Source organism: Notothenia rossii (assembly GCF_949606895.1).
Source record: "Notothenia rossii genome assembly, chromosome: 6".
Taxonomy (NCBI): Eukaryota; Metazoa; Chordata; class Actinopteri; order Perciformes; family Nototheniidae; genus Notothenia; species Notothenia rossii.
Window position 1 is genome coordinate 61,521,010 of NC_136909.1, and position 22,180 is coordinate 61,543,189.

General features: G+C 39.8%; 1 protein-coding gene across 4 annotated transcripts in view; it reads left to right on the forward strand.

The window, feature by feature from the left end:
- The window catches only part of LOC307045374 (stromal membrane-associated protein 1-like), a 204,905-nt gene that overhangs the window by 147,465 nt on the left and 35,260 nt on the right, over positions 1 to 22,180 (forward strand). The gene's annotated exons all lie outside the window — the stretch shown is intronic.

Below are 22,180 nucleotides of genomic sequence, written 5' to 3' on the forward strand. Positions count from 1 at the left end.
TTTTGAACTAACGCAGCAACAGCAGGAACTGCTTCGATAGTGTTTTTGAGGAGCTTTTTGATTACAGATTTGAAAACATCGTTGCTTGCTTTAAAAGTAGCACAATTCATTTTGTCAAACCTTGGAAAGTATCTAGATATCCCTGCCCTAATGCCAAAGTAACTGGCAACTGAATATGTGTCGCCGTTTGATGTCTATATCTGGAACGCTGCGTAAAAAGGAGGGTTTCTGCCCCATTACTTCTCTTCTTACTTCTATAAGAATAAAACACGGATATCTCTTTTTCTCCCCCTCTTCTCCCCGCTGCAGCCTAGCAGCTGATCTCAGAGCACGCTCCCCTCTCCTGCAGGGGGGCGTGGTCAGCTGCAGCTCACAGAATCAGCCCCCTGTAAAAACACCGTTGGAAAGAGCAAATAGAGCGAAATGAGGCATGGCTAAAATGCAGGATCGTTTTGGTATTTTGAAAAAAAAACTATATTTATATACTTTATATATGTATGGGCCGTATGGCCCTACAATATATTGCTCGAATATAGCATGATAGGTCCATTTTAAGTTCAGTTGTCTTAGAATGCATACACCATGATTTACCATTGATGCAATAAACTAAATACATTAAAATAGTTGGTTCTTTGGATTCTTGCCTCCTGGATTTAATGTGCCTAAAATATTCCGGCTCTGTTAAACCTACTGCACAGTGGACTATACTGCACTATACTATCCGCTGTTCAGGACATTGAAAACTGAAACAGATGGCACATTGCTCTTAGGTAGACTATATCTGCTGTTGATGTTATAATTGATGCCTTCTTCTCTTTAATCATGCAAACTGAAGTGTAGTTTTTCCCTAGTGTACCATATACAGGTGCTCAGACAGATGTTAGGCTTTGTTGTCCCTTAAGGGTGCGTCAATCCAGTGTAATGGATGGAAAGTTTTCCTCAGCATGTCTGCCCCTAACAGACCAAGACTGAGTAACAAGGACTGAAGGGCAGTCATAGGTTGCGACAAAGTCTATTTTGCTAAGGAAGGTTCCTGAATAAAATGACCCAGAAGTAGCTCGGTGGCAGCCATGATACTGTAAGAGCTGTTCGGATGCTCAAATTATAGGAAAGCAGCTTTAATGCTTCCCTTTGTTATCTCCTTAAGCATAGGACCATACATTGGACCATTCAGCCGTTCACAGAAATAACCAATCGTTACCAATAAACGTGGATCATATAACATAAAAACAGTCTCATGATAAAGAGAAAACGTTATCAAAAATAATAATATACCTAAAGAAAATGGATAAAACTTCATACAGCGACAACATTTAGCCTGAATACACAGTGGAATATCAAGTAGTCTGTATTTTCTCTCTGTATTCAAATGAGCCATTTTTTATTCAGCTTGATTGGGGTTTTCAATGCTCAACTTTGTCTCTTGTTCCACCCAATGCCTATAGGCACTAATTAGACTGCAGTTCTGATTGAAGGCTGGTGTGTGTGTGTGTGTGTGTGTGTGTGTGTGTGTGTGTGTGTGTGTGTGTGTGTGTGTGTGTGTGTGTGTGTGTGTGTGTGTGTGTGTGTGTGTGTGTGTGTGTGTGTGTGTGTGTGTGTGTGTGTGTGTGTGTGTGTGTGTGTGGGGTGGGTGGGTGGGTGGGTGTATTTATGAATGTTTTATAAAATCACCATTGGCTACATCATACTAACTGATTGCCGTTTTCAAATTACTCCATCAGCTAGCGTTACAAAACAACCGACGGCAGATCCATGCAGAATGATAAGTGCTGTTTCTCAATTCATCCTGAAGTAAAATCCATGTCGTACACCGTAAACGCCCCCCCCCCTCCCTGAAACGCCTCCATTGGACTCCTTTGTTCACTTCCGTAACATCGGGACATCCCTATGTAACACTTGCGCTTCTATTCGCCAGCAATCCAACACATTGTTTGTGATATCAAGTGCAGTCTGGGCTCTGGTTTCAGACAGAGGGCGAAAAGCGGTGCTGCAGCACAGGCAGTATGAGAACAATAAAGAGCTTTTTGAACATTAAAGCATGGAGACATGTCACAGGAGAGGCACAAAATACAAATATGAAGCTGAACATGGCCATTATAGGGCCCCTTTAAGTTACATTACAATTGGTTTGGAATGTAAAGTGATAAATATAAGTATTTTTTTTAAACAAGAACTATGATTACACTTAACAAGTGTAGAGGCTTTTAGACGTATTTCATCATGATAACTTTGGTATTGTCTTTTTTCACCGGAAAGATTCTAAAAACATAATCTTTTATGTTTACCATGAGTTAAATCTAATATGTATTCATGATGTACACAGTCATGGTTGAAGTGCAAACATGTGAAAAGAAACAGGACAAAAGAAAGGGGAAAAAAGGGACAGAGTGTACTCAACAGATACTAGAGAAACACAGTGCTTTCAGGGAAGAAATAATCATTTCCCTAGTTGTCTTCACTCTCGTTTCGCCCATTCATCTCCATCCCTCCTTCATTTGTCCCTCCCTCCGCCTCCCTCTTTTTTCTAGCTCTTCGAGTGTCTATCGCAAACATCAAACACTAAATCACTGTCGTCTCGTTGGACTGCCGGCATATGTTGTCTTTTTCTTTTAGCCATGAATAAATTATCAAAGGGAACAAGAGGCTGCTTTTCCTTCATGGAAAACACTGGAGCCTGCCTTTGTTGAAGATAGAAATAAGAGAGTGTGATTTTCTGTTCATTCAGTGCAGGCAGGGATTTGGGGAGTGTGTTATCGCTAGGTGCTCTGTACTTCTGGACTGAGTTGGGCTCTCAAAGGTGCCCGAGATTGGGCAATAGCTAAAGCATATCTGAGGTCGATTAGTTTGAGCGGATGATGTGAAGGGCATCCAAAGGAGCAGCGTCCTGTGACTAATAACGTGACACACAAACACATACACCACACACATAGAAAGTGGCGCTCTCTAGCATTCATTGGATCAATAGCGTAGCCACAAGACCAATCAATAAGGTGAATTGGCACAGCTAAAGAAAGAGTATCAAGCCTGTTTTCCAAGTAAACACAGCTACATACAAGACTCACAACCACACCCACTAAATCAGTGTTTCTCAAAGTGGGGGGCGCAGAGGCATGACAGGGGGGCGCGAGAGACCAGGAGGAAAAACACTTATGACAACAAAAAAATTATTGATTCGAAAATAATATGCTACAGTACCAGTACGTCTGGGTCTCTGTGTTTCATTCAAGCTCGGCTCTTTGTGTGTGTGGAACAAGCCATTTTGTGCGCGTGCGCAAGAGAGAGAGGGAGAAAAAGTCAAACTTGTATTTTGAAGGCCCGATTTTCTAACGCTGTGCATGCAGTAGGCGTTAGACTGGAAGTACCGGAGACCATAAACGGTTTTGAACGGTCACGTAGTGATCATCTTCTCAATAAAACATCTTTGCTGATGTTTTTTCGAGTCTTCTGACCAAACAGAATCAAGATTGTTGCTGGAAGTCCCCACGGAGAATAACTTTGCGGTAGAACTATTCTTTATAAATCTATCGGTACAACTTCAGATACAAATTTACATAATGAAATATGACCCCCGGTTTGATGATTGACAGGTCACAGAACAACGTCTCCTCTGTGCTCTTCTCTCTGAGTGGAGCAGAAAGCTGTCGGAACAAAGTGAAAAACAAACAATGGCATAAAATATTAATGTTTCGGGTAATAATAGATTTATTTATTTTCTTCCCAGAGTGTACCAGAATGCGTAGTTTATATGTTAGTATTTATAAAAATCTCATTAAACCTTTTTTAAAAGCATACTTTAGTTCTATGAAGGGATATAAGGGATATATGCACCGTACTTCACTTTAATTAATATTGTACGCTGAAAAGCGTATATATTACAGCACGATTTTTTGTTGAATAGATTTGAGTGCTTCAAAATGTTGGTCGCGATTTATTGACCAAGTAAAAAGTGGGTCCCGAGGCATGACCAGTTGAGAACCACTGAGCTACTGTAAAGGACTCTCTGAGTGTCTAGATAGTTAACTTTAGTCTAAGTTATCTCAGTGGGTCTCAAACGGTTTGGTCACGATTAATGTAAACAATTATTTCCGATGCACACGTTTATATGATCATTATAGGTATAAAAAAACAAGAGAATAAATGAAAAACAGGGATGAAATACTATATGACAGTAAAACAAGAATACAGTTTAAAAGCGGAGTGATTTGTAAAATATCCATAAAGAAAAAGTAAATCTGTTTGCAGTTCTGTTTCATATGGGTTTTGAGAGATGTGTCCATAGATCTCTTCATTTTGCTCTCAAAGTGCACCAGATTGATGCTTTTAACTTCAATATTTATACAAATCTTCCCAGGGTAGCATGCCCCCGGACCCCCCTAAAGGAGGTGAGGACCCCCCTGGAGGATGTTAGGTCCACACGCCACCTATACAAATAGCACTTTACCCCTGCTTACACCTATATGCCGTGAGCTGATATCGAGCCTTCACTGTAACAGTCGCCAATATGCTGTGTAATGGATTGTTGCAGTAGCAAGTTCCACTGTAGTGCCCGGTACCTTAATGGGAAACCCTAAATGTTTGAGCACCCTCTATGTAACGTCAAGCTACCCAACAGCACCCCCAAAATAAATCTCTGGCACCGCCACTGAGCCTGCAACCCCGTTTTCAAGAAATGAGCAGTGCAACTTTTTTCCCCAAATATCAGCATTTTCTTTCTCTTCATTTTTTTGCATGGATTGCAAAGTATTGCAACTTATTGTTCTAGCAAAGGGATTGCACAATTGTATTATGTATTTATTTTTTTGAGCGCACAGATTTATGGAGCATTGTTTTATTATCACTGTTCTAGCAAAGGGATTTTTTGATTTTCTTGAAAGGAATGCTCACGTTCACATTGATGTATTTTAATACATGTTAACTTGGCCCATTACGTGACTAGTTGTGTTGGGGGGGCCTGACTTTTCTTTCTCCAAAGGGGGGGCCTGACAAAAAAAGTTGGAGAACCACTGCACTAAATGCACAGATACACACGCAAACATAGTCCACCTCCCATCCCTCACCCACCCATCAACACAAACCCATGTCCCCCACTGTGATGCAGCAGTCTATATGCTACTGAGGCGGTGTTTACACAAGAACGAAATGGGTTGTATCTGCTACTTTTCTCTTTCGTATAGCCCGTTCGTTCACACGAGGCCGTAACGGAACCGAGGAAATGGAACCGCGGAAACGAACCCCGCGAATGATACCGGGTCCCAAGGTAGATAGATCTGCAAAGGAGCGCTCTGGGGGGGCAAACGGCTCAGTGTGTACGCCCTATACGATCATTTCCTGATAACGATGAAGCCATAGCCCCGCCTCTCCCCACCTCTGCTGCTCACTTCTGTAGCATGGTCAGTAGCTACTGCTACTGCTACTGACCATGCTACAGATGTTAGTGCAAAATCTACAGCTCCTCTACCACAACCATCAGCAACAAGTGGACATGGAGAATTACATATATAGAAATGTGTATTCTTCGGGATAAACCCCTTGAGATGCACCATCTCGTTTTTTGAAGCGGGTCCCGACAATAGCAACAACTTACAGACATACATGAACAAAAAGACAAAATGCAAAACATGACACACAAGACAAACCGCATACAGTCTGTTAAGTAAAATTCAAGCTATGCACACAATCATAACAATTTGAGACAGTCGAGCAAATCAGTTTCATCAATATCAGTTAATAACAAGTACAGACCAGTTGAAAGTGAGATAAAAATGCATGTTTAAACATACCCAATGATGCAAGAGATCTAATAGCAGCAGGTAAAGTATTCCAGTCTGTTGGGGCTTTGAACATGAACGCTCTTCTGCCAATCAATTTTTTTGCAGAGGGGACAGAGAAATAAATCTGGACAGTGTCTAACTTGATGATTTGGTGAGTAGGGTCCAAAATACTGCTTTAAATAAGGGGGATAGTTAAGATAAATACATTTAAATATCAGCTGAAGCCAACGCGTGTGTCTTCTTACATTTAAAGAAGGCCATTTAAGTTGGTTATACATTGTGCAGTGATGTGTACGAAAAGGACAACCAAGAACAAATCTGCATAGTCTGTTGTAGGTTATGTTGAGTGGAGCAAGATCTGATTTATGTGCATTTTGGTAGACAACATCACAATAGTCCATAATTGGAAGAATAAGTTGAGAAGCAATTCTCTTTCGGACACTGACCGTAAAACAATTGCGAGAGCGGTGTAAAACACCGATTCCGTAATTGACTTTTTGTATTACATGCTTTATATGTACAGGGTTCTCGCGGGGTCTTAAAAAGTCTTAAAAAGTCTTAAATTTGATAATCTGAATTTAAGGCCTTAAAAAGGTCTTAAAGGCCCAGTGAAGTGCATGTTTTTGCACCAAAATGAAATGGCAGTTTCATTCCTTACATATCATTGTGCCTGTTCATGGCTAAAATAATTTTTAATAATTCATAATTAATGAATTAATGAATTATTAATTTTGCCGTCTGAGCCTAACGGAAGTTGCAGACGATAGTGGCTGTGACGTCACAAGATGTACCCAGTTGCGATTGTAAACATGGCGGAGACTCTTGAAAGTGATACTAGTGTGAGAGAAATGATTGATTTGGACAGCTTTTCGGACAGGATAGATGAGGAAAGTGATCAATCTGGTGCACTTTGAGGGCAACATTAAGAGATTTATGGATACAGCTCTCAACACTCATATGAAACATATATTTCAATAATCAAAAAACATTGGAATGATTTCTTAACCTATTTTATACAACTAATATTACATAGATGGAAATATTTGTTTACATAGATGACCAAACCCACTGAGATAACTTAGGCTACAGTTTACCTCCCTGAGCTGACGTTATCTCTCTCAGTCCCACAGGAGAGCACTCTCCCTCTCCTTATTGTTGAAACAGCTAATCTCCGTTAGCTCCGAGCTAGCACCAGATGCTAACAACAACCCTGTAACTCTGTCAGTCTCTCTTTCTCTCTCTCTCGAATCGACCACTGGCCTTTATTTATCATGATCAATCAAATAATCTACGAAACAATGACACCAGCCAGGCTCACCTTCATCTTTTGGGAACAGAAACATCGCCACTTCGGCAGACTTGACATTACTACAGCCAGCGGCAATGCATCGTTTCCCCTGTGTTTTTCATCCCTCTTTCTTCACTGTCGCCTCCATTGTCAGGTTTTCTCGATTGGCAATCACTTCCAGTCGACTCCGACACTCTTTCCAGGAAAATACTAGCTCAAAAACGTTGAGAAATTCGACTTTGAAAAAGAGAAAAAACGAACGGTGGTGAATGTAAACAGTGCAGCGGCGTCCATCTCGTGACGTCACGCAGTAGATCGCAAGCCACGCCCAAGAAGGCGAAGGTCGACTGCAGATTTCCCCGGAAAATTCAAAACTCGTCAAATTTGTTGCTATTCCAACATTTTTTGATATGGGTTCCAATGGACAATTTTGGTCATTACTATACGTATTAGCATAACAGATCATGCACAGGTGCACACTTCACTGGGCCTTTAAATATGACCAAAAAAAGAAGAAAGGTCTTAAATATGATTTAGAAGGTCTTAAAAAAGATCGGATTTGAAAGGTACTTCTGTGTTGCGATCGCGTCAAAAATGTGTTTTGTGGAAATGTCCAGGCTGCAAAGTAACCAGTACGGTAAGAGCCTTTCAGTTCCCCCAACAATTTGTAATGAAATAAATCAACATGGAACCAGTAATCACTTACTTTGTTTCCCCCGGCCCCTTATCGGAGAACACCCAGCTAGTAACCTAGCAACCAAGCTTTAGCTAGCGGCAGTCAGAAACTCATGTCTTTTCGAATCTACTTACAAATAAATATGGGGAAGTGTAAGTTCAACCGTATTTGGTTGGAAAACATCGAATTTAGTGCTTGGTTGAAAACAGTGGAGGGGAACGTGTTTGAAGCCCGCTGCACCTTTTGCATAATAAATCAGCGTTTGTTTTGCTAATGTAGCATTAGCTAGTTTAGCGTTAGCTAGTGCAGCAGCTCCCGCAACAACACCGGGGGACCTCCGGGCGACGTTTGGGTCTACGTCAACCCTAAAAGCGGAGGTGCTGTAGATGCTAAATACCGTAGTTAAACACCAATCATACAACAGCAACGATGAAAGATTGTAGCCAAGGCAGCAGAGCTCTGAATATAGCTCTTGTTTCTCACACACACACACACACACACACACACACACACACACACACACACACACACACACACACACACACACACACACACACACACACACACACACACACACACTAGAGCTGCTCGATTATGGCAAAAATCATAATCACGATTATTTTTGGTCAATAATTGATATCACAATTATTAAATACGATTATTCATTGACTTTGAAAACATCCATTTATTGAACTTTAAAACAAATAATAATTTGAACATTATCTTTTTAACTGTTGATTACCCTGAAAAAGCAATAGAAAAATTAATGAAATAAATGATTGATGATATTTAAATAGATAATATCAAAATAAAAAATACCAATAAACAAGATCAAGAAATATTTTGGAGCGCACTTCCACAAGCTACTAAACATATATAAATATGATAAATACATATAAATTAGACTCATTAATTAGATCAAATATGTTGTCATTGTCACAACCTAGCAAAGCTAAATAAAAAAAATTCCGATTATGTTTTATTTGTAATTGTGGCAGGCCAAAATCGTAGTTGCGATTAAAATACGATTAATTGCACAGCCCGAACACACACACAAGCACACAGAGACACACACACACACACTTTACTTTTTGTCTAACACGCTAACACAGTTCTGTACTGTTATGCTGTTATGTTCAGTCATCGTTCTTATGTTGAACATGAATACATTTACTTTGTAAGTAATTATGGGACGTATTTCTTCTTTCATAGCAATTTTCCTTCATACTTTCTTTCCGTGAAATAGGTCTTAAATTCTATTCAAAGTGGTCTTAAAAAGGTCTTAAAAAGTCTTAAATTTGAGTTGCCGAAACCTGCAGGAACACTGTATGTAGTTTAAATGAAAGTTCAGAGTCTAGCCATACAACAAGATATTTAAAGCTATCAACTTTATGCAGAGAAGTGCCATCTTTACATGTTATTACTACATTAGGTTTGGATTTGAGCTTCTGCCTGGTACCAAAGACCATGGTATAAGATTTTGTTTTGTTAAGAAGTAGTTTATTGTGTGATAGCCAGTCCTGTAAGATATTAAAATCCGATTGAAGAGAGATCTGAATTTGTGAAAAATCTGATTTAGATGTATATATGACAGTGTCATCAGCATAAAGGTGAGTACAACAATTAATGAGAGATGAAGATAAATCATTTATGTAAATAGAGAACAGAGGTGGGCCCAGAGTTGATCCTTGGGGTACACCCTTTTGTTGGATCAACAGGTCAGACTGTTTTCCATTAACGACCACACATTGCTTTCTACTGTGAAGGTACGAGTTAAACCATAACACTGTATTATTAGAAAGGCCAATGCCGTGAAGTTTATCCAAGAGCAGATATCGATCAACGAAATCAAAGGCTTTTGTCAAGTCAATAAAAATGGCACCTGTGAGTTCACCATCATCTGCAGCAGAGTACAAGTCATTCGTACATTTAAGTAGGGCAGTTGTTGTGGAGTGATTAGGCCTGAAACCAGATTCAACAGGATATAAAATATTATAAGAATTAAGATAATGTGACAGTTGATTATAAATTATTTTCTCCAAAACTTTGGAAATAGAACAGATTATAGAGATTGGTCTATAATTATTTGTATCAAGTAAATCACCACCTTTATGCAGTGGAATGATGCGTGCACATTTCCAAATAGTCGGCAACTCACAGCTGGACAAAGACAGTTTGAACAAATCAGCAAGTGGGTACATGAGAATATGGGACGCCAATTTTATGAACCTGTTTTCTATACCATTGAGTCCTGCACTGCCATCCACTTTTAATTCCATGATAGCATTATGAACTTGTAGAATCTTCTTAAAAGAAAAAGAACTGTTGCAGTATGAGTTACTATTAGAAATACCAGTCGTCAAATAGGAGTCAAATAGTAGTGTGGAACATACATTAGCGAAATGCTTATTAAATATTTGGGCAATGGATAATGGGTCATGAATTATTGTATCAGCAGTTCTTATTTTATTAATAGAATGTTTACCTGATTTATTTTAAATAGATTTAATTTTAGTCCAAAATTGCTTGGGATTCTTAAAGTCCGATGTGAGATATTCTTTATAGTAGTTCGATTCAGCATTTCGGGCTTTGGTTTTACTCAGATTTCGAAGATGCCTGTATACTTCCCAATCGGCTATAGTTCTTGAATGACGATATATCGACCATGCTTTATCCCTTTCCCTAAAGAGACTGATGAGTTCAGAATTGATCCAAGGGACCTTTGACCTTAACCGTTCTCACAGGTGCATGTTTTTTCATGACATCAGTGAGCTCTTTATGCAGAAAATCCCAAGCATCTTGTACAAAAGATATGAGTTGAAATCTGTCCCAATTAAGGGCAACAACATCATTAATAAATAAATCAACATTCAATTTTTTATATTGTCTGATTTTGACTAGTTTTGGAGGTAGTTTAATTAATTTGATTTTCCATACGCAATAAACAATTGAATGATCGCTGAAGCAATCCGACATGACACCAGCTTTTAAGATTCTGTCAGGATGTGACACCAGTATCCAGTGAGATTGGGTTCTAAGAGTGATACGAGTTGGCTCATTAATTAGCTGTTTAACATTTAGACTACTGATACGTTTTTTCTCTCTTTCAGATGATTTATCCAACCAATTTTTGTTGAAATCACCAAGCAAGATTATTTCATTTCCGCAGGAAATGAAGTTGATAGTGTCAATCATATGGTTAAAAGACTCTGCAGGTGAAGAAGGTGGCCTATAGATGCTACCAATAGTTAAGCATTTATTTTCATGAAAAATAATTTTAAGAAAAATGCATTCAAAATGTAGAGGCTCTATAGAAGTAGCAATTAGCTCAGTCACAAGCTCAGAGGAGACATAAATAGCCACACCTCCACCCCTGCTGCATCTATCAGATCTGTAAAGCAAATCATTTGTGATTTGTAGTTCACTATCGGAAATGTTACTACTAAGCCAAGTTTCAGAGAGTGATGATTTTAGGTTTATGTAGAACAACCCATATCCGAAGTAAATCAATTTTGGGCAATAGACTCCTGATATTCAAATGAATGATTTTTATACCCTTTAATTCATCCAGTCTGGAAATAATAGCAAATAATGTTCCTGTCACTTGTTACGCATACATGTGATTCATGATTGCTAGATTCAACCATTAATGTAAAACAGACATACAAAACATTCAAACACAAAAAGAAAAATACAGAAAAACACAAAACAACCTTTAAGAAGGCCCAGCAGCCCTGGACACCAAATCCCAGAGCATTACCATGAATAAACTTAAACATAGCAAATAATTACACAGAGCTCAGTCTGCATTACGAAGAGGATAAAGAAATCATAGCTCAAAGAAATTCATCCGAACGAACACAAACATTATTTAACAATAACATCCACTCAGGGCAGTATTGCAATAGTAGTGGGCTCTAACGTGCCAAAGAAGAAGAAGTAGTGACGTCAACGTCACTGTAAAATGTGAAACCACAGAACTGAAAGAGCCAGGTGGGTGCCCACTTGTTATATTAAGTTATAATAAACACAAAAGAGAGTGTCAACAACATCTCAGCAGTCATGACACGTCACGTAAACAGGTCTCTGTTTTTAGAGAAGATGAGAAAAATAAAAAACAAGAGAAGAGAAGAGAGGAAACGGAGGAGAAAGTCACTTAGCTGCACCATCGAAGTGGATCAACATGCTACCATTAGCAGCAGCCTCATCTCTGGGGATGTTCGTCACCCAGGAGAGTTTGAGGTAGACATGAAGATTGCCTCCGCGTCTTTGTGGGTAGAGAAGCGTTGTTGTGTGCCATCAACAACAACGCAGAGGGTGCACGGGTAGAGGAGAAAGTACTTCATGTTGAGTTCACGGAGCTTGCGTTTGACTGGATCTGAGCTCCGGCGTCTTCTGGTAAGCTCGGGACTGAAATCGGGATATATGCTGATGTGTTTCCCGTTGTAGGCCAGAGACTTTTTCTCCCTGGCAAGACGAAGGATTTTCACTTCCTGGTGAAGTTCAGCAGCTCGATCATGATGGCCCGCGGGCTGGCACGGGAGTTTTTCCTGGCAGTCGGTGAGCGGTGTGCCCTCTCAATGATCGGCAGGGTAGGGAAGGCATCTGGCCCCAGGAGCTGCGGGATGAGCCGAGACATGAAGCCGATAATGTCACTGCCTTCAGCGGACTCCTGGATTCCTACGAAGCAAAGGTTAGAACGTCGGCTCCGGTTCTCCAAGTCATCAACTTTAGACATTAGTAAGGAGTTGTCTTTCTCAAGCTGCTTGACTCGAGGGACACACTCATGTACATTGTCCTCATTAGCCCCGACACGCTGCTCTAACAAATTGACCTGGTCTCCCAAACTAGACAGGGAATTGTGTATCCTGCTCAAGCTACTTTGAATGGGATCCATTTTTGAGTCAATGTGAGTTAGCATGTCGGTCTTGATTTTCTGAATCGCGTCCCACAAAGTTTGCAGAGATATGTTTCCCTCCATAGTTGCAAATGCAAAAAATACAATAACCGTAGTGAGCCGCTTTACTATGTTATTCAAATGTTCATCGGTTCAGATTATGTGGATCAATGATATGAGCTTTAAAGAGCTAATTTAACAGCGACAAACAGACAAGCTTGAGATGCGCTTACTCACGCTGCGACCATCTTGGTTCCTCAGCTCGATGATTGGATGGTTTAGCCGCATGAACTACATGTTGCTGAAACTACTGCGGGGCATAAACAGAAGGGCAACCATGCTCAGGGGTCTTCTTCGCTGCTTTTGGTGTATTTTGTGGCTGAAGTACAGCGCCACTTATAGGCCCGACATATGTACTACAGCGTTTCCAGTGGTCTTGTGTGAACGGACACGTTAAATCAGCCGAATCCGTGTGAACGGAATACTTTTTTGATAACGAATTCGGTCCGTTTGCGTTTGTGCTCCTGTGTAAATGGGGTCTGAGATAGTTATATCCTATCTCACACCTCTATACAGAGTTAGCTGTTTCCGCTGAGCTGGAGGGATTCACAGAACTCAAAAAAGGGTTATCCGATGAATTGTCAGTCATAGAATTGTGTCAAGTCCCTGCTGACATGTGTATTCAAGACAATCCATAATCCGATCTCCGGTACCGGTGCACTCACACTCTCTCTCTCTCTCTCTCTCTCTCTCTCTCTCTCTCTCTCTCTCTCTCTCTCTCTCTCTCGCACAAAATGGCTCTTTCCACATGTTAGGGATTAATTCTGTCTTTACTTCTAAATATTTAACCTATTCTGTGTGTTGACATTTAAGACCATTCCTGCTTCTAATCTCCCGTAAGGAATGTGATAATGGAGTCGTATGTTGATACTACCAGGTTTTATGGCCTGACCTGGCGGCGACAGGGGGGGTTTTACGACTGTGAGAACGCTGGCTTTCTAAGCTCCACAGATGTGAGAGACATCTCCCGTGTGTCCAGGTGTTTACGCCCATCCCCAATATGTGGATTTGACTCTCTGTAAATTAGTTAAAGGGTCTACCAAGATTCGAGGCTGATCAGATTTGACATGGCAACCCACCAGTGCAGTCAGAATCTCTGGCTGTGTGACTTGTGATGTGAATTTCTCCAGCCAATGCTTGTATTAAAGATCCGTGTTTTTGACATCAAAGCTCCAACTCTCCTTGTGTCCCTCTGAGTCCTAACTCTCCATTGCTACTACACACACACAGAGCCGAGGTTGAATGAAACACATAGACCCAGACATGCTTGTACTGTACTGTAGCGTATTATTTTCGAATCAATAATCTTCGAATGTATTAATTTGTATTTCCCCCCCCCCTGTCTAGCCTCTGCGCTCCCCAGGGGGGGACCAACTGTGTGTTTTCTCTGAATTATTTTGAGAGTGTTTGTGTGCACATCAAATCCAGTTTGTAACGTGTGTCCTCTAGACAAGTTGGGCATCGGGTGTGTTCCCTGAATCAAAGCAGCTGCACTTCTGTGTGTTCTCTAAATCTACCAAGAAAATTCTCACATGAAGCCGGCTGCCACTTAAGCAACAAATAAGATTCACTTCTGAAAACAACCGACAAACGCCCTTTTTAAATTGGTATGTGTGTGTGTATTTTGATTTGATTAGGTATTCTTTCCCTGAACAGCACCGTCACGCATCAGCTGTAAGACCAAACCGTGACCTTCCTCAAACACTCGAGTGTGTGTGTTTGTGTCTCTGTGGATGCATAAATTCATAGTGTATGTGTGTGTTTTGGGGTTGTTTGCGTAAGATTGCATGCATTACCCAAATTTGTGAGGGTTGTTGCTTTTACATTTAAGTGGCTTTTACCTCTCAGTGTTTATTTATTGTGTGTGTGTGTGTGTGTGTGTGTGTGTGTGTGTGTGTGTGTGTGTGTGTGTGTGTGTGTGTGTGTGTGTGTGTGTGTGTGTGTGTGTGTGTGTGTGTCACGTTTTGTGACAGTGTCAGGCCACCAGCTGAGTGACAGATTGTGTCGAATGGTGCAGAACTGCAGCAGCCAGGCACACTAAACAGACTCCAACTTACTGCAGTGCCACACACACACACACACACACACACACACACACACACACACACACACACACACACACACACACACACACACACACACACACACACACACACACACACACACACACACACACACACACACACACACAGGGACTTTGTCGAGTAGAGCAGGGGTCTACAGTATTGTATTGATATGCATTTTCAACACATTTCACTTAATTCACCATCCATTTCTTTGTATCCTATTTGTCTTCTCTGCTTCCTCTGCTCTTCCTTCCCCATCGCTTCACATCCTCTTCTTTCCCCCAAAATGCCTCCTCACTATTTTTCCTCTCCTGGCAGTTTGACCTCCTTATTTCCCCTTCCTCCCCGGTAAACACCTCTCTCTCTTCCTCTTTCCTTCACTGCACCGGTCTGTCTTCGGCCTCACCTGCTCATCCAGCCATAGTCAGTTTTATTTTCTCTTTCGCTGTGATCGTAAGGTCCCACGCTTCCAGCAGCTACTACATGCACCACAGTACTTATGTACTGTATGTACTGTAATAAGGTACGATTGTACTGCTGTAATCTTTAGCCACTCTACTACTGCTGTCAAAAACAACAACTACCAATTATTGCAATCATATATTCACACTTTCATGAACATGAATCTCACATTGTTGTTGAAATCACGATATGGACTATTGCAATATTCAAATTGCAAGAAGGATAATATTTTAATATAAGGTTTTATTAAGTTTGGCTCCATTATAGAATAAAAAATAAATAGAATAAAAATATTTACATAAACATAAAACAAGTTAATGTAAAAATGTCCAATAACAAAAGATACAAAATACATACATTTATATAAACATATTTCTTTATTTCATTTCTTTATCACCAGTAGCTTAACGTATCAGCGTTTGCACTTTGCAACACAGTAACAATAAGAGTTTGTATAAGGATTGTATAACTTCCCTAAATCACATAAACAAAATGTTTTAAGTTAACAAAAAATAGATTCAACTATTTACATGAACATACAAAGTTTAGGTAGCCATGTCCAATAAAAGAATAGATCAAATAGATATTCAGATTGATATCTTTTTTCTTTCCTTTTATTATCATCATAAATAGAAAGAAGACTTATGAATAGAATATAAATAACAATAAAATATGTATTTACTGAGTATTGTATATCATCTATAGAAAGAGTTGTACAGTAGTACTGCTCTCCTCCTCCTCTGCTGCCCTGACAGACCGGCCTGTCAGCTGTACCGTCTGTACTCATCTGTTTTCTGTCTCTCTCAATCATCTTCAGGTTTTTTTGACATCATTCTACTCTCCTCTGTTTCCTGTCCTCTGTATTTCTCCCTAACTCTGTCTCCCACTCTGCCTGCTTTCCAATTTGCAGTCATCATCTCACCTTCCACTCTATTTGTTTCCAGTCTCCCTCTGTAAGTGTTGTTTTAGTTTTTTGTTTTATCACCTCGCTCTGCCTCTCCTCAGAGGATAAGACGTTTGTTTCATCTGCCTCTCATACGGGTTAGGGAGGACAGTTGGTTTCTGTGTTGTTTAAGGCTGAGTGTCTTGGTGGAGGATTGTCTTTGTACCAGGTGTTATCCTTTGTGCAGAAATAGTTGTTGATGCAGTGCTCCCCAGATTCTGAAATATATTAGTCAAGCTCAATTATACATAGTATGAGAGCTGGCATCTTCTGGTAGTGAAAAAACGGTGTCAGAAAAAAAGTATATTAGCACTAACAGATTATAAAATTCATGCCAGTTTGTTGTATAATGGAAGTGATACGTTGTCGTTGTCATAGAAACAATTAAAGAGCATTGGGACGGACGTTCCCCAGTTCCACGCCTTTCTGACAGAAAAAGGCGCTATGTGTACACGGGCCCTTAATTGCTGGGGAGACAGTTAATTGGAATGGTCTGTGCCCTACACCTACAAAGGGTACAGCGATCACAATATCAGGTATAGATCACATGACCCCTTTTAAGATTGCAATACATCTCATTTAAACTTAGTTACATCCACACTCTCAAACATACCACAAAACAATCTCTTTAAATGCAGCAAAAACAATACAGTATACTGAATGATCTGTTTATCAGTAAGTCCATCGTGTGTGAATGCATTTAACAGTTCCAGCCAGAAAAATAGTCCAAAATATATAATCCAGGTTTTCTCAATATCCTCTGGAATGGGTCCCACTATAATCATGTCCATATCCTGTTCTTTCCGTGTTAGATCAGTTCAACGAAAGACATCTTCATGCAAGCAAATAAATCAAATATATCTACTCAATATAAAGGCTAAACTGGCCCAAATATAATATTTAAACACATTTAAGAGTTGACACTGCATGTTTTGGCTGTTTCGAATGAGGGTTGAAAAATGTTAAAAATCATATTTTTTCAGTCAAAGCCAGTTGTCATTAATCATACTTTTTAGTCATAGATTATTGGTTGTGGCAGGTTTGTTGCAATTGTTTTGTTCTATTTACACTGTAGCTTGTCTCAAACTTGATATTTTACACTGTGGCACTTACACATATCTTGTTAGCTTGCAATGAATCTGCAAGATCCCTGCAGTGATGTTGTTGCCTAGTGCCCATCATTCTCAACAACATGTGGCCTTGTTTATCTTTTTACAGAAATGTTGTTCTCATTTAAGCTTGTTCATTAGTGACCTTGGGATGATGCATGTTGTTATCTGGAAGACATATAATGTGAAATGTCTGTGCAGGAATGGCATTTAAATGTAGAGTAAAAACACTGGATTTATAAAGTGATTTTTTACTTTATCAGGCAAGTGTTCACTTTTTGCACATAATTCTCCCATTCACCTGGGGGGTTCCATGTGTTTCACATTAAAAGCCTAACAGCATCTTAAACGTCAAAATATCCCCTTTTTTGTAGGCTTTTATGTGGAACACTGAGAGAAAGTTTTTAGTTTAATTTGCATTAGTTTTAGTTTAAGATAATGATATTATAATTAAACCTCCAAAGACTTGACAAGTTGCATTGTTATATCCATGTCTGTCCAAAATGACTTCACCTCATAATTTCATCCAAATACATATTTGTGTGAAATTGTCCTGATTGGAATATGATTTATTGAGTTACAGTATAGCCAAAAAATGCCCAGAATGAAAAGGGTATGAGTATAGTAGGGGTTGTACTCAATTAGCCGTAAATGGAATTTATCATTCATCACTTTGTTGCTAATTAACTGCTGTTGATTTTGTATAGTAAAAGAAGATAAAAAGAGACAACCATTTTGTCTTGGTTTCAGTAGTCCAATGTGACAGCTGTTGGCTGATGGCTTTGTCTCGTGTATGTTTGACTAGATCTAGAGTGACAGCGGACATCGACAGGTTTGTTTTCTTTGTGACTTTTATTCAAACTGGCATCACCTTCATTGCCAAAGACTCTATTCACCTCTTGTGTGGTGGGGGGTTGTGGTTATTGATTGTTGGCCTCCATTCCAATTCCACTTCCTCTCCTTTTCAAAATCAACTGACCCTGACACCCAATCACAGTCTGCCGCAAGCTGCCTGTCAGCCGCATCACTTGATGTCATCCCAGATAACTAATGGAAAACCCAACACGTCTCCAAGCGTCTCAAGAATAATATTGGCAGCATGTCTGTCCAAATCTTTCTTAACATACAGCGGGAATTTAAGCTTGTTACGCTGAGTGACATTTGGGATTTTTCTAATTGTTTCTTCTCTGTATGAAAGCAGCTGTGGGGGTTGTAGTATTGCAAGATCTCAATTGTGTTACACTGTGCATGGTCTAAAAGGTTTGTAATCAAAGGACTGGCATACCAAGGAATGTATTTCGGGCCGCTCTCTCTCAGCACGACGCTTAACAGAAGTGTGAGCTTTTCTGAGGAGAATTGCTTATTGTGGTTGGACCAATATGAGTTTGGTTGAAAATGACACATATATGTTTTTGTTTGAGAATTGGTCATTAAAGGGGCACTATTATGCTCATTTTCAGGTACATAATTGTATTTTGTGCCTTACACTGACATGTTTCCCTGCTTTAATGTTCAAAATGTTCTTCATTTTTCTCATACTGCCTGTGCTGCAGCACCTCTTTTCACCCTCTGTCTGAAACCAGAGCCCAGTCTGCTCTGATTGGTTAGCTGACCCGCTCTGTTGTGATTAGTCAAACGATGTACCGCCCCTTAGCCAGTCATGTACAATGTGTTACTGTGATATGGAAGTAAACAAAGGAGTGCAAATGAGGCATTTCAGTCAGGAGGGAGTGTGTGGTAGAGAAACGTTAGTCTTTGCAGACCATTTACACTCACTAAAACAGTGGTTCCCAACTTTTTTCCCAAGAGCCCCCCCCAAATGACTCCTGTTGGAAGTTGCGCCCTTAAGGATTAGGGTTAGGTTTAGGGTAATGTTGTGAATCGAGTGGCCCATGGTGGTGTTGGGGTTATGGTATGGACAGGCGTATGTTATGGACGACGAACACAGGCCACTCGATTCACAACATTACCCTAACCCTAACCCTAATCCTAACCAGTGTTGGGTGTAACGCGTTACAAAAGTAACGGAGTTACAGTAATATATTACTTTTTGCTGTAACTAAGTAATGAAATGTGGGTAATATATTACCCGTTACAATGCTCAGTAACGCAGTTACAAAACATTTTAACCCGAAATTAAATGGTGTTTTGTTTTTTAAGAATGTACTAACATAGCGAGACATTCCGACACCGGACAAATTGTGCGGGTAGATTAGTAAACCTGGTGTTTACCCTTCAGGCTTCGCGTCGAGATCTTCGGGGAAGTTGAAAGTTATGCAACCATTCAAAAAAGAGAACGTAGCGAAAAATACAAACAACAAATTGTGTCAGGTGCGCGTGACCTGCTCCGCTGCGCGTGCATCATTTCCAAAGTGCTTCCACAGCAGTGACACACATCTGATCTGTGGATAATCATTTATACGAAAATGGTTAAAGCAACCATCACTAAACGCCAGCAACACTGCATCTACTGCAGACAGTAGCAACAGGTCAGATGCGGACATCACGTTACCCTCCGTTGTGGACACTAGCTTACTCCCGCCTGACTCGCCGGCCCCGGAGCAGCAGTCTTCGTCGCCCGAAACTACGCCGCCCCTCTGCGGCCCGCAGGTGCCAGGTATATCTAAACAACTACCCGCCTGTACAGTGGGGTAAGGCGGTCATTTTGCAGCTTGTGGTATAAAAATACACAATGGCTAGAATATTCATGTGAAAATAGTACCATATTCTGACATGCCTGTAGAAATGTTGGGTCAAAAATAATGCATACAATAGCACAGATGCCTTCACCACGAATGGCTAGAAAAATATCTCATATCCCAAGCTTATTATCAACGAGCTGATGTTGCAGCTGAAATGTTGTCCAGATCACAAAGTCAACCTCACATAATGATGTGATACCAGTTTTCAAGCACAGTAAATATTCTCTTCCCATCGTATATATGATGGGACCAAGGTGATGATGTAGTAGGCTTCATGGTTTTAATAATACTTTTGCCTTTCAATGTTTGCCATTTCAAACCATGAGCATGGTTTAAATAATATTTGCCTTGATTTACAATATGTTAACCTTCATTATAGTCCTTGACAGCGGTCTGTACTGCTGTATTAACAACGTGTCACATGTTAAGAATTTACAATCAGAATCAAGTATTCAACTAAGCCCTGTAATACAAGTTGTTAGTAGCCTTCAGGGCCTACACAGTTGTTATGCTACATTGCCCTTCACTGGATGCATAATGAGCTGCACTAAACTACATTTTAGCATTTAAAATACCGAGCTATTCTTTTGCGGTTATTTTGGTGAAAGTAACTAAAAGGTAACTAAAGTAGTGTAACTCATTACATTTCAGAGACATTAATATTGTAATGTAACTTATTACTTTCAAAAGAGAGTAATAAGTAATATGTAATATATTACATTTTGGAAGTAACTTGCCCAACACTGATCCTAACCCTCACACCAGATACTGGCTGGTTTTCGGACCCCCCCAGTCCCCCCCAATAAAGCAAAACTGCACGTTTCAGCACACCTGTGCAATAATCATGCTGTCTAATCAGCATCTTGATATGCCACACCTGTGAGGTGGGATGGATTATCTAGGCAAAGGAGAAGTGCTCACTATCACAGATTTTTTCAGATTTGTGAACAATATTTGAGAGAAATGGTTATTTTGTGTATATAGAAAATGTTTTAGATCTTTGAGTTCATCTCGTGAAAAATGGGAGCAAAAACAAAAGTGTTGCGTTTATATTTTTTTTCAGTGTATTAAAGAAAGAATTATACATTTCTGTCTTTTTATGCCTTTAATAGCTACTAACTTGAATTGTTATTCAAATTAATTAATCAATTATTTTTAAAATGTTATTGTAATGTAGAGACAAGGCTTTTAGTGACAATCATGTATTGCTTTACAATTATATGTAAAAAAAATTAAAAAAAGTCTAAATATGATATTTGGCCTCAAATCATCTGAGCCCCCCCCTGCGATCTTTGGCGCTCCCCCGAGGGGGGCGCGCCCCCCCAGGTTGGGAACCACTGAACTAAAACATATACAACACACTACAGGAAAGGGAAGACCCCCCAAAAGCATGAAAGAGCTCTTCAATATTTAATGCTGCAGGTTTTCTATGGATACACACATATTTAATTTGAAGATCGTTTCACTTTTAATCTTATATGAAGCGTAAGGTTTAAGGTTAAGGATGAATATATGCACAGCAAATCTCTATAAATATTAAAGATGTCAGAAAACTTTCTTTTTGTAGTTGGTTGGTTTTAATAAACACAATATCTCATAAAATCAGTTATTTAATGCAAAGCCCTAACCAAGTTTTTGCTGCTGTACATAAACGACCTTCCTGCTGCGACTCGTGCTGCAGTCCCAACACATCAATAGGCAACCAATGCATTCTTGATTAGGCGTGGACACGGTAATTGTTTTCATTGCCTTGGATTGGAACGACATTCAATTTAATGTGGTCCATCGATCTTTTGTTGCGGGGAAATTTTGTTTGTAACCAGCGTTGTACATCTCTCACGGCCCACGTATTAACCTTTTGTGCCCTCGTTTCTCTCACCACATTTTTCTCTCCAGACTTGTCTCTCTTTATCTTGCCCCATCCTCTCTTCATCCTCCTGTCTAATTCTCCCACTCTTTGACTTCTTCATTTATATATCTTCCTTTCTGTTTTTCACTCCCTCCTTTTTCTTCCATTTTTTTCCCCTTCATTTTTCTCCAATCATTTTCTTTCAATTTAATAACTCCTATTGCTCATTAAATCCATACTTGCCCAGGCGGTATATTACTAACAAATAACTGATAGTTGTAATCACCAAACACTTTTTATTTTTGTAGCTTTGAAGAAGGGAATTACTCAATATTGTTGTTGTTCTGATTTTGTTGT